The sequence below is a fragment of the Brachyhypopomus gauderio genome, chromosome 1, assembly GCF_052324685.1.
Source record: "Brachyhypopomus gauderio isolate BG-103 chromosome 1, BGAUD_0.2, whole genome shotgun sequence".
Classification (NCBI taxonomy): Eukaryota; Metazoa; Chordata; class Actinopteri; order Gymnotiformes; family Hypopomidae; genus Brachyhypopomus; species Brachyhypopomus gauderio.
In genome coordinates this window covers 54,491,034-54,500,116 of record NC_135211.1, presented here as the reverse complement: position 1 = coordinate 54,500,116, position 9,083 = coordinate 54,491,034, and positions in this window count along the sequence as shown.

Below are 9,083 nucleotides of genomic sequence, written 5' to 3'. Positions count from 1 at the left end.
AAAAGGGTCAAAGCAGACTCTATTTATTAAGAAAACTAAGGTCATTTGGAGTGCGGGGGCCACTCCTCAAGACCTTTTTTGACACTGTGGTGGCATCAGCCCTTTTTTATGGAGTAGTGTGCTGGGGCAGCAGCATCACTAATGCAGACAGGAACAGACTGGACAAACTGATTAGAAAGGCCAGTTCTGTTCTGGGAGAACCCTTGGACACGGTACAGGTGGTGGGAGAAAGGAGAATGCTAAAGAAACTGGCAACTCTTATAGTCAATGAATCCCACCCCATGTTTGAGACTTTATCAGCTCTGGGCAGCACCTTCTGTGACCGACTGCGTCACCCAAGGTGTGTTACAGAGCGTTACCGGAGATCCTTCACCCCTGCTGCAGTTAGACTGTACAATCAGCACTGCTCTCGTTAGCAATACACTTTTTGCCTATAGTTCTTTTCGCTTATATTCTATGTATATATGTATCAATGTAAGTTTGGAGTCTTGTCCTCTGTACTACTGTCACTTTGTCACTTTGTACCACTGTCACTTTGCTGCTGGGAATTGTGAATTTCCCCATTGCGGGACTAATAAAGGCTTATCTTATCTTATCTTATCTTATCTTATCAGTGGAACCTGGGTAACACAGCTGCTTTTGGCCTTGTCCTCATGGGTTGGGTCATTACTGCAGGCGTCTGTCTGATGCTCCTGAGGTACACCCAAGCTCTACATGCTCGAATCGACTCACTCACTAACATCCCACAACACCTTCGACTCCAACCACTCGAGGCACCTCTTCCTTCCCCTCTAAGGGTAACTACCGTGACAAGGCAGTAAACCCTGACCACTGTCGTATAGACATACAACTCATACCTTCATCCAAATGTTAGAAAGATGCCACACCGACACTACCTAGCGCAGGTGTAGTTAGTTGCTTATAGTTGTACCTCTTGATTATCATGTTTTTTTCCTTTTCTCTTTTTCTCTCTCTTTGGTGTGTATAATTCCCCAATATCGCATGTGATCTGCACAGATGTTAGAGTAGATTTTCTGCCCAGATGATACAGTCTAAATGTTCTGCCCAGATGTCAGTCATCACTTCCTGCCCAGTGTCATGCTTCATGATCTGCCCAGATGCTGTCAGTCTTGAATGTTTAGGTCAGCCGACCCAGGAGTGAAAAGGACACTGCATGGAGATTGACCAAGCGCTGGGGACAAAGGTGGACTCCCACTAATCGGCGCCTGCTGTGGATGACAGGTGAACAGCGTGCTCTGAAGGCTCTTCAACTTCACCATCAGACCAAGGGGGAATGTAGGTACCATGCCTCCACAGACAAAAGGGGGGGTGCTCCCACTAGGGGCTTGGCCTAAGTCAGGACGGATGTGGAACTACGTCATCAGACGAATCCCCTTTAAAAGGGGGGATCCCCCTTTGTTTGGTCTCTCTACCTGGCTGCATCAAAGTAGCTACCTAGAGACAAAGAGCGCGCACACCCTCGAGAACAAAGCGGTATTGGTTCTGCACTCGGGCCCGTGCAACACGCGAGCGATGCAAGAAGTAACTAGTTCACTACTTTTATTTCTTTTGCGGAGTTCGTTAAAACCCAATCGCTTCAGCTAGCCGACGATTAAGAACTGTTTGAACATTCGCGCGACGGCCAGACCTCTGCGAGTTCATCTTTAACGTCGACAGCGACCACTTCCCTGGGACACCACGCAACGGACCATCGAGGGACCGCCGATTGAACGGCCACCACAGCTTCCCCTGGACGGAGCAACGCGATCCAGCGAAACCTTCTTCACGAAAGCGCACTAAGGAGTCCTCCTCAAGAGGCTACCTGGCCTACTGCGCGGGCCGCGGACTGAACAAGTCAAAGGAAGGCTGTGCATCTGGGCAGACTTAGAACTATATCTTGTTTTACTCTGTTCTGTGTGCTTAGACTGATATTTTGTGAATGCTTGTTTGCAGTGGTGTCTATAATCACGTTCATGTTAAACCGTGCTCTGTTTAAGGCTCAAAGAGGTACTCTGTTCAAAGCTTAAATAGGTATTCTGTTTAAACTTGTTCGGTTATTCACACTGATTCCTTTACTTCATAGTTAATACTTAATTCCTCGTATAACTGTTAAACGTGTGTCCCACTATACGCTCGTTGGGGCTGTATAGTGACTGACGATACCGTGTCTTAGTTAGAGGAAATTTGCGTTGTGTGTGTGGCTGTAGTGAGAGCTCGGTTTAAGTTTTGCGCCATCGAGTTTCTCTTTGTCTCAAAGATCTCCTCCCCCATACGCATGTACACACGCATGTGCATCCGCGCGCACTCGAATACACGCACACACTCACGCGCATCCGCGCGCACTCGAATACACGCACGCACACACGCACGCACACATGCACGCGCATCCGCGCGCACTAGAATACACATCCACACACACACACACACACACACCCTAGCCTACACTCTTGTCCCCTTTGTTTGCTATGCTTATTATTATGCTTTGTGATCAATAAATGTTTTTATGTTTAAATACTGTCTTTTGAGTCGTTGTTTCTCTGTTACAACTTGAAGCCAGAACTATTATTTGAACTGTAACCTTCAGATTTATAGTTTGTTAATCAAACAAATTGGGCTATGGGAGTTGACCACAACTAGTGGAGACCTTAGTTAAATTGAGTTCATATAAAATTGCGTAAATTTAACACGGTCTGAACTTCCACCATTTCGTAGGTAATTTTATGAGACTGATTACTACTTAAATTTGGCCAGCAAAGCAAAGCAAAGCAAAGTTTATTTGTATAGCGCTTTTCACAACACATGTTGTCACAAAGCGCTTTACAGGATTTAAAAGGTTAACAATACTATGGGTCCAGAACCCTAATGAGCAAGCCAAAGGCGACAGTGGCGAGGAAAAACTCCCTATGATGGTGGGGATTAGGAAGAAACCTCGGGAGAACCAAGACTCAAAAGGGAACCCATCCTCCATTGGGCGGCCCGTTAACACACAAATTACACAAAATACAGACAAATACACAAATCACACACAAATCACACAATCAGACTAAGTAAAGGTAAAAATGAAAGTTCTGGGTTTTGATATTGTCACTGTAAATGTCTGTTGATAAACGCCAGGCTTTCATTCCATGTCGGAGCAGCGATGCTGGTATTGTAGGCTCCGACTGCAATGTTACTCTCCAGGTGAACCTCGGAGAAAAGATACGAGATGTAGTAACTATGTAACAGATTAATCAAAGGCCAAACTAAACAGATGAGTCTTTAATCGAGTTTTAAACAATGAGACTGTGTCTGAGTCCCGAATAGAGGCAGGGAGATTATTCCACAATTGTGGAGCTTTAAAAGAAAAGGCTCTTCCACCTGCTGTGATCTTTTTGATCCTAGGAACAGTTAATAACCCTGCGTCCTGAGAGCGAAGTGAACGCGCTGGGTTATATTGTTCAATAAGTTCACTAAGATAGTCTGGAGCTAAGCCATGCAGCGTTTTATATGTTAATAAAAGTATTTTATAGTCAATACGGAATCTAATTGGCAGCCAGTGTAATGACGACAGTACGGGACTAATGTGATCAAACTTTTTAGTTTTTGTTAAAACTCGTGCTGCTGCGTTCTGAACCAGCTGGAGTTTGTTTATCGATTTACCAGAACATCCAGCTAGGAGACTGTTGCAATAATCTAAACGAGAGGATATGAATGCATGGATTAGTTTTTCTGCATCACTAATATTTAATATGTTTCTAATTTTGGCAATGTTGCGCAAGTGAAAGAACGCTACCCTAGTTATATTATTAATATGTGTATTGAACGAGAGATCTGAGTCTATTGTGATGCCCAAGTTCTTTACCTCTGCGCTGGGGGTTATAGTAAAAGAATGTAGATTCAATGCTACATTATGTATCTTGTCTCTCGCAGCCCTAGACCCAACTATTATTAATTCTGTTTTATCGGGATTTAGTGCTAGAAAGTTACACGCCATCCAATGTTTTATCTCTTCTACACATTTCTCAATCTTACTGTTTGCGCCTAAATCATCGGGTTTTGCCGATAAATATAGCTGAGTGTCGTCTGCGTAGGAATGGAAACTGATGTCATGCTTATGCATAATCTCGCCTAAGGGTAACATGTACAGTGTGAATAGAAGTGGTCCTAGGACTGTCCCTTGTGGGACACCATATTTAACCTGCATAGATTTAGAGGTTTTATTATTAACACTTACACATTGGAAGCGGTCAGTTAAATATGATCTAAACCAGGAGAGTGCGACTCCTTTAATACCTACCGTGTTTTCTAGTCTATCCAGCAGAATGTTGTGGTCTACAGTATCAAAAGCTGCACTAAGATCTAACAGTATAAGGAACGAGACAAGCCCATTATCGGCCGATATTAGTAGATCATTCACTACCCTGAGTAAAGCTGTTTCAGTGCTGTGGTTTGGTCTAAATCCTGATTGGAACTTTTCATGGATACTATTTGATTGGAGATAGTGGTTTAACTGATTGGAAACTGCTTTTTCTAAAATTTTAGAGATAAATGGGAGATTAGAAATAGGTCTATAGTTAGCTAGAATCTGCGGATCGAGATTCTGTTTTTTAATCAAGGGTCTAATTACGGCGCATTTTAATTGTTTGGGCATGTAACCTAGGTTAAGGGAGGAGTTAATCATATTAAGTAAGGGCCCAGCAATGGCTGGGAGTAGGTCTTTAAATAGACGGGTTGGAATTGGGTCAAATATACATGATGTAGGCTTAGACGAATTAATCAGTGTTGTGAGCTCTTTTTGCGATATAGGATCGAAGATATTTAGCTCAGTAATATTTTTGGATGCATAGTTACTAATAACTAAACTACTGGGGTTGGATTGGATTGGATTGGGCCAGCACCTACACCATTATGCAAAGACTCCATGATGTGATTAATTAATGTCATCATATGTTTTATGAATTATGTATGTGCACTAGAGAATGTATACTTACCTGTGTTGGAAATGCAAGGGAGTGTGGGCGCCTCTCAGGGCTTCTTTTATGCAGGCCAGAAGAGCCCATGGCCATTATAGCATAGAAGGGGGGGGGCAGCTAAAGCATCCTGGGGAAAAGTACACAAAGGTAAATAATACATAATGGATGTCCATGTAAATATTGTAAGAAGGTACCTGTGTTGTGTGCTGTGTTGTGTATGTTATTATATGTCATATGTATGTGTTTGTTAAAACCATTTTATTGTATACCCCTATAAGTGCACCTCACTCTGTAATTGGTATGGTCCAATTAGGCAGAGGGTGGGGTTACGGGTATATAGGGACAAAGGATTGTTTTGTTAGGAGGTTGGTTGTTTGGGGTTTTGCTGGTAGAACGTGTACGTATTGACTGCTGTGAGTCAATAACAAAGAGGTTGCTATGACGTACCAGTGTACGGTCTAAATCTCTGTTGGTAACACCAAGAGTTTTAACTTTCGTTTGTTTTCTTTGTGTTGCAAGTTTTTCTTTTCCTTTTGTCTACATGTGTAGTGAATAAATTCACCCTACGGGCTTTGAAATATATAATTTGAGTTGGCCTAAATCTCTCTGCGACACGGACTCAGCACTCCGCTTAGGATTATTACGACCCAGGTGGGGTATTTGAGTACAAGGGACCTGCGGGGGACTGATGTACCCCCTCGCCTGATGACAGGGGGACTGTGTACCATATTTTGCACATTCAAAATGCAGGGATGCCCTCACTGACGCGGCTCAGGGATTATGTCACACGCAGCGCTGTGCGCAGTGCCCTAGTGCCTGTAAATTTAATGGTCCAATGAAGGTAATTTAAAAACCAGGACATTTCCTCAGCTCTTGGCACCCGTGTGTGTCCAGCGCTTATTGGGATCCATACATTCTCAGGATGTGACTCTACAAGTGCCTTTCAGGGCAAGGGCAAAAGAAAGACATTTTCTTTTGCCTCAGAGAAAAAGGAATACCTGACTGCATTTACAGATTTGGGCAGTAGTTTTAACCTGGATCAGTCGACCTTTGAACTGCTTTGCAAATATGTGTGCCAACTGTATGGTCAGACATTCTTGGCAGATGTGAACGATGCCAGATACAAAGCATTCTGCATGTCAACCTCAGCTTTGCCAGAACTATCCATGCCACCAACAAGTGATGCCCTGTATCAGCATTGCAAAAGGGCAAACTACCAAGCAGCAATAACGAGACACTCTCTGAAAAGTAATATGTGTGCCCCTTCACCCATTGGCAATGGATGGCACCTTGAGGGTGGAGAGTTAACGGTGACCTGGATGACTAAAATCCGCCCCTGAAAGTGTGTTGCAGGTAGTTCACTGCAGTTGTAAGCAGGACAAATGTGAGACAGGGAGATGTTCCTGTATGTCTGCCAGCCTGTGTTGTACAGATTTATGTAGATGCCAAAATTGTGGAAATACTTTAAAAGAAACAGACACATTGCTCCATGGGATGATGACTCTAATGATGACAGTGAAATGGATGAATAATTGTAATGAGTAAGAAAAGAACTTTGGACTTTTTTTGGGCTGGATAAAGTGTTGGATTTGGGATTGAGGGACAGTAATGTATTCAATGCTAGAATGAACCATGCTGTGACCTTAAGACACAATTCTGTACTGTGTATGAACATATTTGTAGCTGTATATTGCATTTATTGTAGTGTTTTTATTATTTTATTCATTATTTAAAACAAAAGGGGGTGCAGTAATGTTTTGATTTATTTCAGCCACTTTGTGATGTTGGCGCTGGCGAGAAGGATGAGACACGAATCCCACGTAGCAGCAAACGTTACTTTTATTTCGCACACGTAAGGAGCGCATATAGCGCACATGAAACACACACTCACACACAGACGTGTAAACTGATGACAACGACGAGCACGGGACACCGCGCGAGTGCACATTAAATAGATAAACCACATAGCCCCACGTGATTCACGAGATAAGCCACAGGTGAGACATATTATCACAGGACAATAACCACAACCACGGAGAACCACAGACGCAGACGAAGCACGTGTACAACATAAACACACGCCCAAAGGGGAGGGGCCGGGGTCCTCAACGTGACACACCTTGGACCAAAGTCTGTACTTTTTGTTGCTGTCTCTGATTACACAGTATCTACTGAAAATTTTGATATATAAAACACCAGTGTATACAACATCATATTGTGTTTATGCTTTATTTCGTGTGGTGTCAATTTCTGAAGTTTAAGAAAAAATCTGCAAATTTGAAAAAAAATAGGCCTATGCCATAATGTAAATTCACACTTGAGTGTACTAAAGCATTAATACTTCTCTTATATGTTTAGGTACATGTATAGGTCAGTTTGAGATATATTTTAGGTTGTGAAAATGGAGATTAACACTAGAAGCGCCAAAGCTCCGGTCATTTGACCGCTGTGATGTCTACTAGAAGCGCCGCCTCTGGTCGACCTAATTATACCTAGAAGCGCCGAGCACCGGTCACTTGACCGCAGCAGCACAAAAAATAATAATATCTTTGCACTGGATCCAATTTCAGAACCCTCCTTTCATGACTTTTCCCAGAATTGTCCTTTTAATAAACTAGTATTTTTACATTGTTAAAAGAAACCCTGCACATGCTAGTTTCAATCGATTTCGCTCGTATCTCTGTAATATTGTCGTCGTCGCCTACACTTCAAGACTGTGATTCTCTTTTCTGCCAGCGGGTGTCGCAAAGATTCATATGTCATTTAATATTTAGTATAACTAAATAAAGATCAATAGTTTTCAAAACTAAATTATTCAAAGTTCAAACTGATTATTGTGTAAAGACAAAACGGAATTCGTCCGTTGAACGAAAGTGAAAGTGTTTCACTTTCCAAAGTCTTAAAATATATACTTTATTTATTAATATTATTTAATATATACTATATATAAGTTTACATCAATGGTTTTCAAACCGTGAGAGCGTCTTGCTTTGCCTAATAAATGCTTTAGTAGTTTGCAGGAATTCTGCGAATGGTAATTAGCCTACTTATCAAGTCAATATCTCAAAGAAATGATCTCTCGGGTATAATCCCTCTTCGCCAGGGCTAGCTGTTAGATACATACATTATGTATGGCTGCTTTTGACACACTGGCATTACAAAAGAATTAAGCAGAATGCAAGTTACGTATGTAAATGCATACCTTTGCGAGTGAAACTGAGATGATGGCATGGGCGGTGCTGTTATGAACACTTTATTCACAATAGCATTCATGAGGCAACGTGAGCTATAAATTCGTCGGGACGCGGCTACACAGTTTGAGTGAAAACTCTGCTTGGGCGATCGAACAGCAACACAGTTTGCTTGAAAGCTCGGTTTTGGTGTTTGAACAGCAACATAGTTTGCGTGACTCCTCGGTTTGGGTGATCGAACAGCAACACAGTTTGCTTGAAAGCTCGGTTTGTGTGATCGAACAGCAACACAGTTTGCTTGAAAGCTCGGTTTGGGTGATCGAACAGCAACACAGTTTGCTTGAAAGCTCGGTTTGTGTGATCGAACAGCAACACAGTTTGCGTGACTCCTCGGTTTGGGCGTTTGAAAGGTTGTATAGTGCATTATAAAAATGGCACAGAGAATCATGTACACCCCAAAGCAAGTGCTGGACATGCTGTGCAATATTGATGAGATGGAATCGGAGGGCGAACAATGTGAGGTGTCGGATGGAGAGGGCGAAAGTGAAATGGATCTGAATCTTGAATCTGATTCAGAATCGGACTCTGAAACTGAGTGTGGTGGTGACTCATTTCAGGCCAAAGACGGTACAGTGTGGTTTGAAACTGCTGGCAAACCTCGGGGTAGAGCACAAGAGTGCAATATTGTGAGAGAAACCCCAGGGCCTACGTGTTATGCCAAGGACAAAATAAAAAGTCCACTGACCAGCTTACTGTGTTTGATTGACACAGAAATGTGGGGCGCAATTCTGAAATACACAGAGGCAGAGGCTGAACGAAATAATGCTCAGTTCAAACTAACAGCTGACGAATTGAAAGCATTTGTGGGTCTCGTTTATTTGAGAGGTATAACAGCCGGTAAAAGCATGAAACTTGATGAATACTGGTCTGCTGACTTAGG